The sequence below is a fragment of the Marmota flaviventris genome, chromosome 6, assembly GCF_047511675.1.
Source record: "Marmota flaviventris isolate mMarFla1 chromosome 6, mMarFla1.hap1, whole genome shotgun sequence".
Lineage (NCBI taxonomy): Eukaryota > Metazoa > Chordata > Mammalia > Rodentia > Sciuridae > Marmota > Marmota flaviventris.
In genome coordinates, this window is record NC_092503.1 from 112,416,791 (window position 1) to 112,433,840 (window position 17,050).

General features: G+C 51.3%; 1 long non-coding RNA gene across 1 annotated transcript; it reads left to right on the plus strand.

Annotated features, from left to right (window-relative positions):
• Positions 1-1,235: 1,235 nt before the first annotated feature.
• Positions 1,236-9,083, plus strand: LOC114099251 (uncharacterized). Its single transcript, XR_003583857.2, has 3 exons — positions 1,236-1,655; positions 6,761-6,852; positions 8,750-9,083. It is a non-coding gene; the product is annotated as an uncharacterized lncRNA (long non-coding RNA).
• Positions 9,084-17,050: the final 7,967 nt, after the last annotated feature.

The window sequence follows — 17,050 nt, forward strand, 5'->3', positions numbered from 1 at the left end:
CTGTCTTACGGTTTTGGAGGCTAGGAATTCAAGTTCAAGGTTTCTCTTGAGACCTGTAGGGGAGGATCTTTTCTCTTCCAGCTTCCGGTAGCCCCAGGGGCTCCTTGGCTTCCAATCTTTCCCAGTGTTCTCTAGTCACCTCTGTGTCTTCACATGAACATTTTTTTTTTCTTTTCTTTTTTCACTTTGAGACCGTGTTTTGCTAAGTTGGCCAGGCTGGCCTCGATCCTTCGACCCTCCTGCCTCAGCCTCTCCAGTAGCTGGGATTACAGTCGTGCGCCACAGCCCCAGGCGCTTAAGGACGTCTTATAAGCACACCAGTCCTCCTGTATCTGGGCCACACTACTGCAGTACCAACTCCTAACCAATGACATCTGCTTGTTCCTTTTCCCAAATAAGATTGTATTCTGAGGTGCTGGGCAATAGGACTTCATTTTTTAAAAAAAATTTTTGGGGAGGGAATGAAATTCAACCCTGTGGTTAAATTGGTCATGAAACCTCACATGCACAATACAGTATTCCCACAGTGATGCCCATCTACAAACTTCCACATTCCCATAAGCACAAGCTCACACTTACCCAGAGATGCTACCAGGATCACCCACGCCCAATCCCAAAGTCTCCTAGTCTTACACACAGCCCTGCATGAGCCCCTAGGCTCCCCGCCCCCTGCGTCCCTGTGGCCACACTCAGAGGCCACCCCGGGGAGGTCATGCTCACAGCCCTGCACATTTGCAGTCTCACACTTGGCTCAGTCTCACATCCCCTCCCACCCACACACTCTCTCCTCCCTGACTCCTCCTCCAGCAAACAGATCCCCCAACCCACCCTCACCCTGGGCCCAGCTGGGCCACCCCAGGAAGGTCTCCTAGCCCTCTGGAATGGGGTGCCCCCCCACAAGCCTTCCTCCTTCACAGACTCCCACTCTCCCATCTCAGGGGCAGACAGACAGACAGACACTCTGTCACACTCGCACACGCCCCTCGGCAGCCCCACGGCAGCAGTCTGTTCCTCATTATGGGCCAATGCGCCTGTTTACTCACCCAGCTGGAGATGGTTAGAGAGTGATAAATAATGAAAGAGAAAACAGGCTTTTCCCCTCTGCGGCTTCTATTTATGTAACATGTGTCACAGCGCACTCACAGACTTTGTTTCGGAGCTGGTTGCAGGAAATAGTTTATTTTTTCCGGACGGTGGCTTGAGGGGTGGGGTAGGGGGGCCAGGGTTTGGGTTTCTGGTCTCACGCCCATGGGAGTTTCGGGATCTGGGCTCCCAGCGTCCTCCTCCTCTGGTGCCGCCTCCCCTGACACCCCCGGGGGCAGACATCATGGCTGGAGGCGGCCAAAGAACGGGGTTCTCCCACTCTACCAATTTGGAAGGAACTGGGATGGCTGGGGCCCCTCCCAGCTGCCTCTGAAACCTCCCAAACAGATGGGCTTGTTTTAAGAGCCAGACAGCTTGAAGCTAGGACTCCCTGAGAGGAGGCAGTTGGACAAGGGGCTTCCTAGGTAGCCTGCACCTGTTACGGGGGAGAGGATGCAGAAGGATCCGTTCTATAAAATAAGAATTAAAACAAAATCCACTCCTCGTGCTCACGGACCACTCTTCCATCTGTGGTCTCTGAAGCCTCAGGACATTTACTGGCTGCTTCTCAGGTGAGGTGACGGGTGGTGAGGGGGGCTGGCCGTGGGCTGCTCAGCTGCTTGATGGGAAGCCAGGACTCAGGCCTCAGCCGCCAGAACCCTCACATAACCGCTGCCTCCCTCCTCCAGGGACACCTCCCTGGTGAGGGTCCAGCGTCACTCATGCTAAGGCTGGTGGGAGTGGGTTATAAGGGTGTAGGGGGTAGAATGGGGGGAATGGGGGACATTAGAAATCTGAGAAGTGCTTCCTGCCCACTCCCCAAATACTGAGTGGAGCATCCTGCATAACAAACCAGGGAAGGAGGAAGTGACAGAAAGCTCCTCTGGTTACCACCCCCAGGGCAGGAAAGCTTTGGGGCATTTGGAGGAATTGTACTCTCTCTTGGGTTTGTCTATGAACGGGCAGGAAGATGATATCTTCATTTGACACGGAGCCCCACTGTTCCCCCAGGCCACTGCTGGGGGAACCCAGAAGTACCAGAAACTACCCTGTTTTCTGCAGATTCCACTGTGGAAAATGGAACTGGGAGCCCCAACTCCTACCAACTGTTGGGGAGGGGTAACAGGGGCAGGGGCAGAATCCTGCTCAGTGGCTCAGCAGCTTCTGCAGGGGTATCCCACAGGGATCTCCTGGATTGGGGAAGGAACGGCCACATTCCCAAGACAAGGACTTTTAACATTAATTTAAGAGCTGATAGCACTGGTCTAGTGCAAAAGAGACAAAGCCCAAGAAGATCCTTTTCAAATTTAATGCATGTCAGATACAGAGAGAGCTTCTCAGAGGCTGATCCCCAGGCTCCCTCTCCCAGGGTGGTGATTCAGCAGGTGGGGGTGTCTAGGATAATCATCCTGGTGAACAAGTTCCTGGGAATTGGGAGTTCTGGGACTGGTCATTTCCCAAAGACTTGGAGACAACAGTGTCCTAAGTGGGCCCTGGAGGCAGCCACCCCCCACCACTCGCTTCCACCCGCCAACATCACCGCACATAAGCTGAGATAGAGGCACATCCATCACAGAAGCTGATCAGAAGGGCATTTGACTTCCCTCAGTGTGGAAGCAGTCTGATCAGAAGAAGGATAAAACTGGTTTAGAAGGAAGAAGGGAGGGAAGGAAATAGAATTTGTCAGCACCTAGTAGGTACCATTTTTACCTGGCTGCTTTTTAATTTTTGCCATTCGTACCCATTTCTGGAATCTAAAACACTCAAACATTCTATTTCTTATTACCAAGTAATGCTCGCAGGCATGCGTACCTCATCAGAGAGACAACAGGGGGGTTCTGTGTATCTTAAAGCATTTGCTCTGTGCCTGGGATGTGCCAGGACTTTACACATGTTGCTTGATGTTTGCCACATTGTAACACTGATGGCAATGCTATCCCCGGTTTACTAATGAGAACACAAAGCTCAGAGAGGTTTAGTGACTTAAAAAAAATTTTTTTATATTTGTAGATGGACAGAAAGCCTTTATTTTATTTGTTTATTTTTATGTGGTGCTGAGGATCAAACCCAGTGCCTTACACATGCTAGGCAAGCGCTCTACCCCTGAGCCCCAGCCCCAGCCGCAGCCTGTGTTAGTGACTTTTATAAGGCCACCCCACTATGCAAGTCTTGGCAACGGGAAAAGCTGGTGTTTTAATTTTTTTGGTACTCCCCAGTAATTGAACTCAGGGTGCTTTACCACCAAGCTACATCCCCAGTCCTTTTTATTATTATTATTATTTTTTTTTATTTTGAGACAGAGTCTCGCTAAGTTGCCCAGGCTGGCTTGGAACGTGTGATCCTCCTGTCTCAGCCTCCTGAGTAGCTAAGGTTACAGGCGTGCCCCATCCCTCCCAGCACTCAGCACTCTGTTTACTGCCGCAAGCAGGAGCCCCTTTGGGATTCTGAGAGTCAGCATCCAGATCCTGATTTTCAGCTCTTTCCCCAGGACTCCGTCTCTGCCACTCTGTGGAATGGAGAGGTTGGTGGGGAGGCAACCTCTCTGCTGCTCCCCAGCATCTCTGTGGTTTGGGTCCCTATGGACTCTCGCAAAGCCCACCCAGCACACACCTTGAGCTCTCTCCCAGGGAGCTGAGCATTGGGGGTCTTGGGGACCACCTTTGGATTCAATCCCTAGAGCACTCGTGGATCTGAGGAGGTCCCAGGAGGGCAGGGCCATGTGAGCCAGCTTAAGGAGCACCCCACCTGCATGTCCAAGAGCCTCCTGCACCCCTGTTCCTTTGGCAGGTTGGGGATGGCATGAGCTAGTGGGAGGGAGAAGGGCCAATGGCAACAGCCAGAGTCTGGACATTAGTTCAGGCTACGGGCTAAACATGATTCAAACAGGGACTCACAGCAGCTTCACAGGGACTTCGTGCAGACCCTCATGGACACTGGCCTGCACTTCCTCATGCTCTTGTGTACCCCCTGCACAGAATCCCATTCACGAAAACCCTGACAGAGCTCCAGACTCTTGTGTCCCTGTGGACAGAGCCCAGGTGTTCTGCACACCTTGTCTGTCTCTAACCTTCACACTGACCCTGCAAGGAAGCTGCTGTCCTGACCCTACCAGCCTCACAGAGGAGAGAAAAGGGGCTCAGAAAAGCCAAGTGACTGGCTGCCTTTCCTGTGTCTCCCCTAGCACCCAGCAGGGGTTCAGAAGTCCACCCACAATGTGGACATACAAGTTTTCTTTCATGTAGGCTCCTTGCAAGCCCCAGATGTCTCTGCAGGCTGAGAAATTCAAAGACCCTCACAGCCAGCACTTCCCCAGCACTGGTGCCAACAGCGGGAGTTCCCTGGGATCCAGCCTCAGTTTCCCCTCTGTCTCTCAGGCTCGCACACCTGAGCAAGCCCCTCCCTGCTTTGAAGAGACAGTGCTGGCTGGGCCCCTGCCCCATGCCTGACCCTCACTCTGGAAGCTTCTGGGTTCAGCCACCTCCATCCTCCCTCTTCCTCTGAAACGTCAGACCTGGCACTGCCCCCCGCAGCCCCCTCTCCCTGCGGCCCCCAGGGAGCCCAGGCTTTGCTCGAGGGCAGTGAGTGAAGCCGGCTGTAACAGAGAAACCTCGGGCTCCTCTTTAGAAGTCCCCGGAGGAGGCAGATCTGAGGAAAGGCTGCCTGCAGCAATGTCAGCTTGAGAACAACCGGGCTGACAGGATGCTGAGCGGGGATTAAGGTCGGGATCAGGGAAGCCGGGGAAATGAAGGCAAGTTCCCCGCATCCCTCGCTGCCACCTCCGAAGCTGACTGTGCTTCTGGGTTTGTCTTCTTGTTTGTTCTTGCTCTGGGAAAGTGGGTGGGGAGGGAAGCAGGCAGGGGCCAGGCAGGAGTGGGGGAAGGACAGGGGAGAGGTGGACAAGGGCAGGGAGCCCTGGAGAGTGAGCCTGCGCTCTGCGTCCCAAGGCCCAGCTAGGGGCGGGGCAGAAGCACAGGTGCCTTTACCTGGAACCTTCTCATATGCTGTCCCCATCAGGTGGCTAGTCTCTTGGACAGTGGGGCTCCCAGTCATCTCCCCTGGTCCCCTATCCCCAGGTCCTGAGTGTGGGTGGTGGGATCAGTGAGGATAGAATTGACCTCACCATGAGGCACTCCACACCAATGAAGTGGGTGCCATACACCATCAGAAAGGGGAGGAGCCTGTTTCCACCTGTCTGCAAATGCAAGATCCCTGTTGTAGGGCAAGGCCCTGTACCAACCTGCCTTCTCACTGAAATGTCACAGGAACCCAATCAAATGGGCTACTGATTTCTAGGTCATCCAATGCAGCAAATTCTAGTGAGACCTCAAACCCTTGCATGGTGTCATGGTAAAGAATGTCTTGGCTTCTGGTTTCAGTCTGTGTGGGCTGGAATTTTGGTTCTGTCATTGACTTGCTGTGTTACCTTGGGCAAGGTGGCTAGCCTTTCTGTGCCTTGGATAAGACTATAGCATCTTCTTATAAGGTTGGTGAGCAGAGGAAGGGAGTGAACACATGAAACTGCATGGAGTAGAGCCGGCCACAGAGGTCATGTGCCATAGGCTGGTGTATTATCATAGGGGCAGAGGGAAGGAAGAATCATGGCAACCAGAAGTCAATTGCTTGAAGTCTTCCTGGAGGAAGGGAGGGTGGAAATCTAACTTTGGTGGCTAAAACTTGGCAGGGGTGGGGGAGTAGAGTAGGGGTGAAGGACAGCACTCTTGTTTACCAAGTGTGATTTAAGCCTGCATCTGATGAGAGGTGGAGAGGGTGCATTCCCAAGGAGCCCCACCCCCAGCCTGTATTTCTCCAAAGTTCCTGCTCTAACTAGAGGTATCATGACTACTCTCTCCTAGCTCTTCCAAGGGCCAGTTGAGATGCAAAGACCATGATAAGACACTGATTTTCAAAGTTCCCTTCCCCAGATGGGGCTTATTCCAGAAATCCTTGCAATTCAGACTCTAGTTGCACCTGGGCTCTCTGGACCTGGTGAGGAAGGGGCAGGTATAGAGAGTACAAACCTAGAGGCAGAGAGTCCCTGGGGTTGGGTTGTAGCTCTACCATCCACAGCTGTTGGAGCAAGTCAATTTGCCCTTTTGGACTCAGTTGCCCAATCTGTGAAATGGAATAATAATATCCACCTTGGATTTGCAGTGTTGGGCAGTTACTTAATACACGCCCAAGGCTGATCTTCAATTTGGTGGTTATTGAGTTCTAGCCAGATACCAGGTCCTAATGAATGTGCCCCTTACCTGGCCCTCAAGGAGCTGGTGGTCTATACCAAGTGTGAGTATGCGGCTGAAGGTAGCAGCACTACCCGAAAGGTTAACCCAGGAACCAGGCGTCTCCCCCGTCTAGGCCCCATGGTCTGCTTACCTGTCTACCTGCAGTCCTTCCTGGGGTCCTCAACTCCCCACCCTTCTCCAGACATACTGGCCAATGGGTTGGGATGGGGAGAGGGTCTGGGGAGGCTGAGGGCCTAGGATGGGGTTCTAGGAGAAGGGTCTTTGGAGAAGGGTCTTTGAGTCTGTTTTTTTTTGGTGGGAAAATCCTGCACAGGGGTCCAGTCTCTGCAGAAATGTGCAGGGAGTATCTTGCTAGGAATTTTTTATCTCCGGAGGACTGATTTCTAGAGAAGCTAATTTTAAAAACACCTCTTCTTTTTTTCCCTGTTAATCAGCCACGTGTATTTATTACAGAAAATTTGGAAGATATAGAAAAGTCTAAGGAAAGAAAGATCAGCCTTAATCTGATCACTCAGAGATAAACCTGGTAAGATTTTCCTTTTTCTGCTGTTTTTTTTTTCAAGTTCACCCTCACACATATGCTCATGCTTATATATGTAACTTTATTGCAGCAGAATATGCTTAATGTACATGTATCATGAACATTTTAGAAATCTGATCATGGAGGAATGAACATATCACAATTTTGTAAACAATTTTTTTTCATTAAATAATACTCAAGAACTTCCTCTCAGACCATTAAATATTCTTCTCAACATAATCCTTTTTGGGGGGTGTGGAGGTAGGGGGTACTGGGGATTGAACCTAGAATGGCTCTACCCTTGAACTACCATTCCCAGGCCTTTAAAAGTTTTATTTTGAGCTGTGTGCAGTGGTACATGCCTGTAATCCCAGTGGCTCAGGAGGCTGAAGCAGGAGGATAAAAACTAGCCTCAGCAATTTAGCAAAGCCCTAAGCAACTCAGTGAGACCCTGTCTCTTTTTCTTTTTCTTTCTTTTTTTTCTTTTTTTTTTTTTTGGTACTGAGGATTGAATTTAGGAGCACTCAACCACTGAGCCACACCCCTAGCCCTATTTTGTATTTTATTTAGAGACAGGGTCTCACTGAGTTGCTTAGCACCTCACTGTTGCTGAGGCTGGCTTTGAACTTGTGATCCTCCTGTCTCAGCCTCTGGAGCCACTGAGATTACAGGTATATACCACCACACCCAGCCTGAGACCCTGTCTCTAAATAAAATATAAAAAAGGGCTGGGGATATGGCTCAGTGGTAAAGCACTCCTGAGTTCAATCTCCAGTATCCAAAAAAAAAAAAAAAAATTATTTTGAGACAGGGTCTTGCTAAATTGCCTAGGTTGGCCTTGATCTCACAATCCTCTGGTCTCAGCCTCCTGCGTCTCAGGATTATCTTCTTAACATAATCCAAGATGCCAGGACCCTGCTACAGCTTCTGGAAAACTCTTTTAAAAACATGTCATTTTATGAATCCTCTTTTTATTGGCTATAGAGGCTATTTCTAGATTTTTTGCTATTTTAAACAACACTGTAGCGAACATCCTAGTAGGAGAAACCTTTGAGAGAGCAACTAACTTTGCGATCATTCATTTACATGTCTATCCTCAACCCCGAGTTCCGTCCTTCCTAGGCAGGTTCATTTTTATGAACTTCAGGTCTCGCTTACACTGGTTCACAGCAGGCGTCCCATAATTATTGGATTGAATTGCTCCTCAGGAGCTTATGCTCCTGGCAGATTAGGAAGAAGCCCACTTCTCTTTCTTAAGCATGTGGGCGTCCCCACTGCCTCTTTGCTGGGCCCACCATTCTTTCCCTTAAAAAAACATTCCCAGTCTAGAGCCGCTGTCATCCGGGTTTCTCAGTGAGCCACTCTTCTTTTCATCTCTTATCTTCCTGGGCAAACCAAACCTTGCTTCCCCTGCTGGGACCCTCCCCCTCCGGACCCCACAGAGCCCCATGCAGCAGCCCCCTCTCCAGCTGCCATTTCTGACAGCACAGACCTCTTGGTCCTTGGAGGTTCCCCATGGCACCCCCAGCCCTGCCTCTGTCTGGGGCCACCTCCCATGGCATCCAGGCGCCTTTGTCCTTCCTCCTGGGGACTCTAGGCAGATGATGTTATTCTTACTAGTACACATGAGTAGAATCACAGATTTTGGAGCTTGAGATCTTACTCCCAGTCTTTAAAAGGGGGCAGGGGGTGGCAAGAAGAAAAATCGAGAGGTAAAACTTACTAATTTAATTTCCTCTCCTCAAGTATGCATGCTCCCAACCTCCTGGAATTCTCTCGTCTTCCCCCTCTCCTCTCCTTCTCCTCTTTCTGTCTCTCAGCTCTGACCCACACTCTCCCACCCTCCTGTCCTCCTCTCCTCTCCCCTTCTTTTTTAAGTTTTTTTTTTCTTTTAACTTTCAAGGTCATTCCGGACTCTGCCGCCGCCAGTCCCTTGGTGAGACGTGAGCGCCATTGGCGTCCGTGGCCTCTGTTTCCGTGGCAACCCAGTAACCATTAATTTTCAATTAAAGGAGACAAAAAGCTCGATGACAGCTCCAGGTCTGCTGAAGATGTCAAGAATCTGTATTAATATACAGCAAGAGAGCATAATTGTGTGTCCATCTTCCAGAGCAGCGAAAAATGGAGGGATAATTACCGGCTCGAAAGCCACTCTGTAATTTAGTTCTTACTGTCACCACAGCCCTACACATTAGCATAAATTAAAAGCAGAGTTTATTGTTATCAAAGTGCATTGATATCGCCAGACCCGCTTTCTTCCTTTTAACTGTTTGTTGTGGGTGAGTGACTCCCCAACTCCTGCCGAGGTCTCCCTGGATAGGGAGAATGGAAGTACCGGGGTGCTAGACCTGCAAGGTCACGGCCACTTCTGCCATCCTTGGGGCCTCAGGGCAGAAGGAGACAAGGGTCAAGATGTTGCCTGTCTGATGGGGGCTGGGGATGGTGGGGGAGCTTGGATGTGAATTCACCTTTCACATGGGAAGTGCTTTGTTTGGCTTAAGAATTTTCCAGCTCTTTCCAGAGGGGACCACTGCCCCGTGTCAGATCCTGCTACCCCATCTTGGGTATAGTGGAGGGCAGGCAATAGATGCTCAGCGCCAACCTGTTAGACAAAGGAATGAGCAAGGGCTAAGGGGTTTCCTCTCCTGGGCTGCATGCAGGAGGATGGACCTTCTTACTTTCCCAATTAGGGGCATGGCCAGCTCAGGTGGAGGGAGGTACCCCGAGAGGAGCTCAGTTCCTGCTCCAGCGCCTGGGATCCATGCTCCTTAGAACCTGGGTCTGCTGGGCCACCCACTCCTGTGGCCGGGGTCCTGCCATGGCTACCACCCTGCAGCCTCACTTCAAGTAGCCGGAGCGCCTTGAAGTGTCTCTCGCGTGCCAGTGACAGCCGCAGAAATCATGAATTTCCGTGAATGGGGATGCGGGGTTTTCTTGTATTCTATCCAGAGAGAGCTGTCCTTCAGAGGGGAATTTAGTGTAATTACCCTTAAGGGAGCGATCCTTACACAGTCAGTCACAACACTGACCTCCTGGCTGAGATTTGACAGCAAAATTACAGGCTGTGTGCTCAACAGAAGGGGCATCCTCCTTTATTTTGGGAGGGGGGAGGCGGGAAGGAAGGGGGAGGAGGGAAAGGCGATACAGAAGCTTTGAAAAGAAAAGGGCTGGCTTACAGCTGCCAAGCACATGGGTTCTCCTTGGCACAGTGTCCCGGGGCAGGGGGAAGCTACCCAGAGATCCCCTGGCACTTCAGCGGGTTGGTGAGGAGTGGCCGAGGTGGCTCTCCAGCCCTTTAAATCTTGGAGCCATGACTTGTGATCTTTGCTAAAGTCAATCTTATTCTAGATAGGGTTGGAGGGTACTAGGAACTATTTGATAAACTCCTCGGGCATGTTTTCCCAAACACATCTGTCCCTTGGCCCTTCCCACAGTGCTGGAAATTCTCATCACTCTTTGTACCTTTGAGTGAACATCTGAGACCCTGTTAACCTGCACCTAGGTACCTGGCAGGGCTCACATGCTAATCTGTGACCATTCCAAATATAGCCCAGACTTATCTTTCAGACGTACTGGCCTGTCACACAGCAGGACACTAAGGACACAGGCCAGGTGAATTTTACCTGAACTAATGGAGAAAATATCCATGGACTTTGAAGCCCAGGAAGGAGTGATGGTATACCCTAAATCTCAGCGCTTGAAGGGGCTCTGGAAATGGGGGTGTCCTGATGGCTCCCAGAACAGGTCACCCCAACCTCTGCTCCACCTCCACCCAACACAGGAGCTCAGCACCCCGAAAGAGGACCATCCAGCCACGTGACATGGGAGGCCAAGGCAGGAGGATCACAAGTTCTAGGCCAGCCTGGGCAATGTAGCAATTTACCCTGTCTCAAAAAAATTTTTTTCTTGAAAGGACTAGGGATGTAGCTCAATGGTACATCTGAGAGCACCTCTGGTTTCAATCTCCAATACCAAAGGGAAAAAAATAAAAAGAGAGGACCATTCCACTGTTAAATACCGATCACAGGAAATTTCTCCTGGACTTTTTTTTTTTTTTTTAGAGAGAGAGAGAGAGAATTTTAATATGTATTTTTCAGTTTTCAGCGGACACAACATCTTTGTTTGTATGTGGTGCTGAGGATCGAACCCGGGCCGCACGCATGCCAGGCGAGCACGCTACCGCTTAAGCCACATCCCCAGCCCTGGACTTTTTTTTTTTGCAAAATCCTGTTTCCCTAAAATTCTTACCTTCCTTGTGGAGACTCAGGAATGAATGTGAGATGGTTCTTCAGCTGCCTGAAGACAGCTCAACTGTCCTGCATCTTCCCCTCTAATTCTAGGACCTGGTTATCCATCCAGCTTCACCGCCCAAGGAAGAGCCAAAAAGGGTCCTAGAAGGATGAGGGAGGGCTCCTGGTCAGGCACAGCACTTACTGAGCATCCAGCATACCTCCTTTCATCCGTCTCAACCACCTGGGAAGAGGAGGAAGGGTTAATCTTACTTAGTGGAGAGGAAAGAAAAACCAGGCAGAGCCATGGTGGAAGCTCAGATTCCTGACCCAGGCAGAGGACTTTCCTTGGGAATCCAGGTGCCTTTGCTCTTAGACCCGTGGGGCACCGTTGCATTTGTGAAATGAACTTGGTCCTCAGTCTCCTCTCTCCTCATCTCCAAAGCTTCCTTCTTTTTTGCTACTCAATGGGAAAGGAATTCCAGGAAAAACCTTGTATAAGTCCTGCTCCTCCCCATGGTTCCCCTGCCCATTACAGCCCTCCGGGGCTGCTTCAGGGACAACCACAGCACTAGTGGTTACTTACTGACCACAGGACCCTGCTCCAGGGCTGTGTACCTGCTTGCTGTTTGGTGTTTGATCCAGTCCTCCAGGCTTTGCCCTGGCTGCAGTTCTACCTAGGCCCCTCTTCCTCATACATCCACATCTCTTTCAAATACCACCTTCTCAGGGAAGCCACCCCAGTCCTCCTTCCGAAGCCTCACGCCCTGCCCAGATTCCTTCCATGGGTCAGGTTGACCACAGTGAGAAGTTTCTTTCTGTTAGGTTCGTTGTCTGTCTCCCTTTAAGTCTCCAAAGGGCAGAGACTGCTTTGTTTGTGGTTGAATCCCAGGCGCCTAGAACAGTCCTGGGCCTTAAGTAGGTGCCCAGTCCACATTTGTCAGTTGGAAGGGGAAACCTGAAGCCCTGTGAGGTGAGTGGTATTTTCACAACAGAGAAGAACTGGAGCTCTAGCCCTGGGTTAGATGGCTCCTCCAAGGTCACAGAGCTCTCAATACCTAAATGCAAACCATGGTGCATTTTGGGTTGCTGAGAATGAGCCTGTTTTTTTTTTTTTTTTTTTTTTGGTGGGGGGACCCAGGCCTGTTCTGAACTTTCAGTATGTGGGAGAAGGGGACTGGCTTCCTGTGGGATTTCTGCCTGCATTCTGACCAGCAGGTCCTCTTCCCTCCTGTACAGGGTGAGAAGGGCTCCTTCCCTTCTGCAGCTCCCCCTTTCCTGCCCCCAAGTCCAAGGGGGACCCACAGGTGCAGTCTAGCTCCTCCCTCCCCTGAGGACCCAGGTCCCTGCCTGGGCTGAAGTCCATACCCAGGAGTCTGGGGCACCCCTGGGAGGCCCCTGCCCTGGGCTCTGAGTGGCTCCCCTCCCCACAGATGTAAATCCGGGCCCCAGAGTGGCCACACAGAACATACATCTTAAACAAACACTTCTCCTTGCTGTTTATCTCCCTGGCCTTTAAACAAACTCTTTCAAAGGTTTCTGCTGATAGGAGAGATTTACTGAAAACCATTCCTTACTTAAAAGCCCTGGGTTTATGCTGCTGGGGAGGGGGCAGCGGGGCCTTCGGGCCTGGGGTTTCTCTGCCTCCGGACCACATGTTTATCCTCTGGGCCTTGATAGAGGAGCAGCTCAGACTAATCTTTATGGAAAAGAAAATAATAAAAGCAGGAAAGGGGAGGGGTAGAAGTTGGGGGAGGTTTGGTTCTTGTCACTGACTCCAGGAGGCCCTGGCAGGCCCGGGTGTGGCAGCGCCCACCCTCAGTGGCAGGGAGGGGTGGGGCCCCGTGGACTTTGGACAGAAGGCCCTTGGGCAGGTGACTGTTCTTGGGCTTCCACCCCCCCTGGCTGAGGCCAGAGTGGGCCTCTCCCAGCCGCACGGGGTGGGGCTGTGGGGGGGTGGGGAGCAGTCACATGATAATGTCTACATCTCTATTCCTCCCTTCGGCCACCATTCAGGAAGCATCTAGTGTGTGCCAGCACCTGGGGGTACAGAGATGAGTAATTGTTAACATTTATTTCAGCATTTCTGTGGCCTTGTGTGCAATCACTTACACGAATTAACACATTAAATACAATGGGCCCCCAGAAGGACAACCTGTAATTATCGATGCATTTGGGGAAACCAAGGCACAGGGAGATACCTGGGCCATACCCGAGAAATTTGGGCTTCATTGAGAAGCAGCCTGGACATGGGATTCTAAAATGCATCCGAATGTAGTCTCGCTGCTGTGGAGAGGTGTCTTTCTGTCCCCGTCTTCCCAGTGACCTGGTAGTCCACCAAGACCAAGGAGTCTCCCAGCCCATGGAGAGCATTAGTTCTTTCTTAGTGGAATGTAAAATAATGGTGCCTCTTAAAATGTCAGGTTCAATGAAATCAGTGACAGGGAACTAACCCCCACCAGCTGTGGGCCTGAGTTGCATGATTTTGCATATATTATCTCAGTTAACCTACCTCCCGAAACTTCAAGATCAGTCAAGGAGCACCTCCCATGAGAATGGAAGGCACCAGCCAGGTGCAGTGGCCCTCGCTTGTAATCTCAGTGGCTCCGGAGGCTGAGGCAGGAGGATCGAAAGTTCGAAGCCAGCCTAAGAAATTTAGTGAGGCCCTAGCAACTCACTGAGACCCTGTCTCTAAATAAAATTTAAAGAGGGCTGAGGATGTAGCTCAGTGGTTAAGCGCCCCTGGGTTCAATCCCTGGTACCAAAAATAAATAAGTAACTAAATAAATGTAAGGCACCAAGACCTCTGGAACTTGCCCAAAACCTAGTGGGAGGTGGAGGCAAGATTTGAACCCACAGTAAATGGCCTGATACTTCTTCCTGACCCTTGAGGCACTTTATATTTCTCAGACTCTCTTCACATCTTTTGTCCACTGAAGAAGACCCTGGAATGGCAAATGGTGAAGTGACCTGTTCTAAGCCCACACCTGCCTTCTCAGCCTGTGCAATGGGAGTTTTGTCTGTTTGTTTGAAACCTGCATGGGCTTCTGTAGGTGGAAGCTGTCCCCAGGGGAGCACAGGACCAGGGAGGGGATGCAGGACAGTGTGGGGCTGTCCTGGGGTCTTAGGTGCTGAAGCTGGAGCTGTGGCCTGTCCTCGGAGCTTCCAAGGTCAGAGGCACTGGGCAGGGGTAGATGTTATTGTAAAGACTCCACTGACTTCCGCCTCTGCCTTGTTTGTTTGTGAAATTGCTGCCGTGGCAGGTGGGGAAGGGAGCAGCAGGCCAGGTAGGAATTTCCACTCCTCTGGCTGCCCAGAGCTGAGGCCGGAAGCCACTCCCCTCCTCTGTGTTTACCCTCACAGGGCCACACCCCTCGAGATGGCACTGACTGACACCGTCTTCCGCAGGTCCTCCAGCTGGGAGCCAAATGCCTTTCCCCTCTCCCTGAAAGCACCTTTCAGCACCTGGGCCCTGATCTGGGGTGTGCTTCCAGCCAGGAAAGAAGAGAGAGTGTGGGGAGGAGGCTGGGTGAGGGAAGGTGGGGCGGCAAGGTAGCCCAGGTGGAGACAGAGCCACCTGGGTGAGTGTCTTGCAGTCATCGCCTTTCTTTATGTATTATTTTTCCTTTATATAGCAACATCCGGTTTCCAAAACCTTTCTTCCTCCTGGCAACTCTTGTTGTAAGATACTTCATTCACACCAAGGTAAACATGACGGATAACAGTGTCTAAATTGACCCTTTCAAGGGGAAAGTGCATCTTGGCAAAGCCTCTTTCTCCATTCATTCTTGGATTTACTGGATGATTCCTTTAGCATTCCTGGACAGCCCCCCCGTCCCTTCACAAAGGCCTCACCAGGACATCCCCAAGTGCTTTAGTGGGCTGCTATCCAAGCTGAGGGCCTTGTAGCTAATGACACCCCCACCCTGTGACTGCATGAAGACTCACCTGCAGTCCCAGCCTTTCTTTATTTGTACCTTTGATGAAAGGAAAGGGAGTTTATCCTTTTGAAAAAAGTTTGGGGACTTTGCCAAAAGGAGGACTTTGGTTTTTTGTGGTTCTGGTGATCAAACCCAGGGCCTTGTGCCTGCCAGGCAAGTGATCTACCAGCCCAGGGAGGTGCTCAATGACTGACCTTCACCTACCAACCCACCAGGACGCATCCAGTCTGGTTGAGGGTCTGACGTCTTGAAGGCAGCTGGGCAGGGACCCAGGGAGGACATCATAACTTGGGGTAGAATTTCCAAAGGGGCCACTGGCCATCAGGGCTCTGGACATGTTTTACTCCTTGTCCTTCTCAGCAGGGAAGACCCTGAGCTCAGGGTTGTAAGGGCTCCATGCGTCATCTAGGCCAATAGTTTACAGAGAGTACAGCCTTCTGATAAATTTAATTTACACTGAAATCCAAAATATAAGATGGCTAAAAGAAGATGCACCTTCCAGTTGAAGGTGGGGAACTGGACTCTGCCCACTCTTTTCTCTCCACTGTCCCCTGAAGTGGCCAAAGCTTCCCTGTGGAACTCCAAAGCTTAGGAGATCTCAAGTGGAACCCACTGAGCTAGGCTGGTAGCCCATTTTCCAGACAAGAAAATTGAGTCTGAGCATGGAGGAGGAGGGTCCTTGGGTCCTCCACCCTCCCTTGGGCTGCTTTGGGTCCAGGTGCATTCTCTGAGCTCATAAAGTGTCCTCCTTTGGAACTTGACCTGCAAGACCCTACCTCCCTTCAGTCTCAGCTCAGACACCACCTCCTCTGGGAGGCGCTGTTCCCCAGTTATCGCGTCCAGTTCTGGGCCCACTCCCACCACTTCCAGGTTCGCAAGTGCTTTTACCCTCTCTTAGGATCAACTTCCCTGAATTTCTGTTCAGCTGGAGCAGATCTCTTCTCTGTCACCAAACCAGAGGGCTCCCCCGAGGTCAAGGGCTTTTTTTTTTTTTTTTTTCTTTTATCCTTGAGCATTCAGTCCTGAGCTGGTGTGACAGCGAGGCTGCTGACCTGCTTTCTGAGGTGGGGAGGGACCCTTTTCCGTGCTGGTAGGAGTCTGCCTATCCATAGCCCCAGTTCTCACCAGCTCTGCCAGGAGGGCGCTCAGTTTAATCGGACAGTTCCCTGCAGACCTGAAGGAGTGCAGGGGAGGGGCCACAAGCCCTCAGACTCTGGGAGGGGGACACTTCACCCCCAACTGGCCCTGCCCCCAGCCCAAGAACACAGAGAAATGGTGGGAGGCACAGAGAAGCGGGGCCTCCTACCTCCACCACCATTGGTTTCCTTCTTCTCTGGCATTTGAAGAGCTCAGACTCTAGTCCTTCAAGGGCTGTTGAAACAATTAGATTTGCAAGTGCCCAGCGCTCAGTCTAATTGCTTAAAAGCCACTTCAGGCTCCAACTGACCCAGAGTAAAGCCTGGGGGTGGGCGGGCTTGGGGGGAGGGGACACTGAGGCACTCTGCTGCCCTGTTTCCCAGCCATTCCCTGCTGACCAAGGCCTGGGTGGGAGGTAATGCCTTCCAGTCATCTCCCTGCCCCTTTCCTGGTCCTTGCCCCTCCCCACCCCACGACCCCCAGCCCCTTACATCTATCCCTTCCCTCAGACACCTTCTCAGGTAAATCCCAGCTTCCCTGGGAGGCAGTTGGGCCTGGTGTGTTCACGGCCAATTTTCAGAGTCAGAAAGTGACTAAGCCCAGGTTAAGAGGCCCAGAAGTGTCTGACTCAAAGTTGACACTTTTCCTCTGTTCAATCTCTAAATCAGTCCCAGCTCTCTGTTCCTATTCTTCTCCCAAATTCTAGTTCCTGCATAAAATTCTCACTAGCATAAGGCTTTGCAATGGCTCCATGCCAGATGGGGTCAAATCCTCCCCCTAGCCTTTGGCTCCTTCTGTAATTAGGCCCCACCCTACCTTCCAGCACCCTCTACCCTGGACCCCCTTAGCACCTACCCATCTCCGTGCCCTGCTCTTGCCCTCTGTTCCTTTACCATC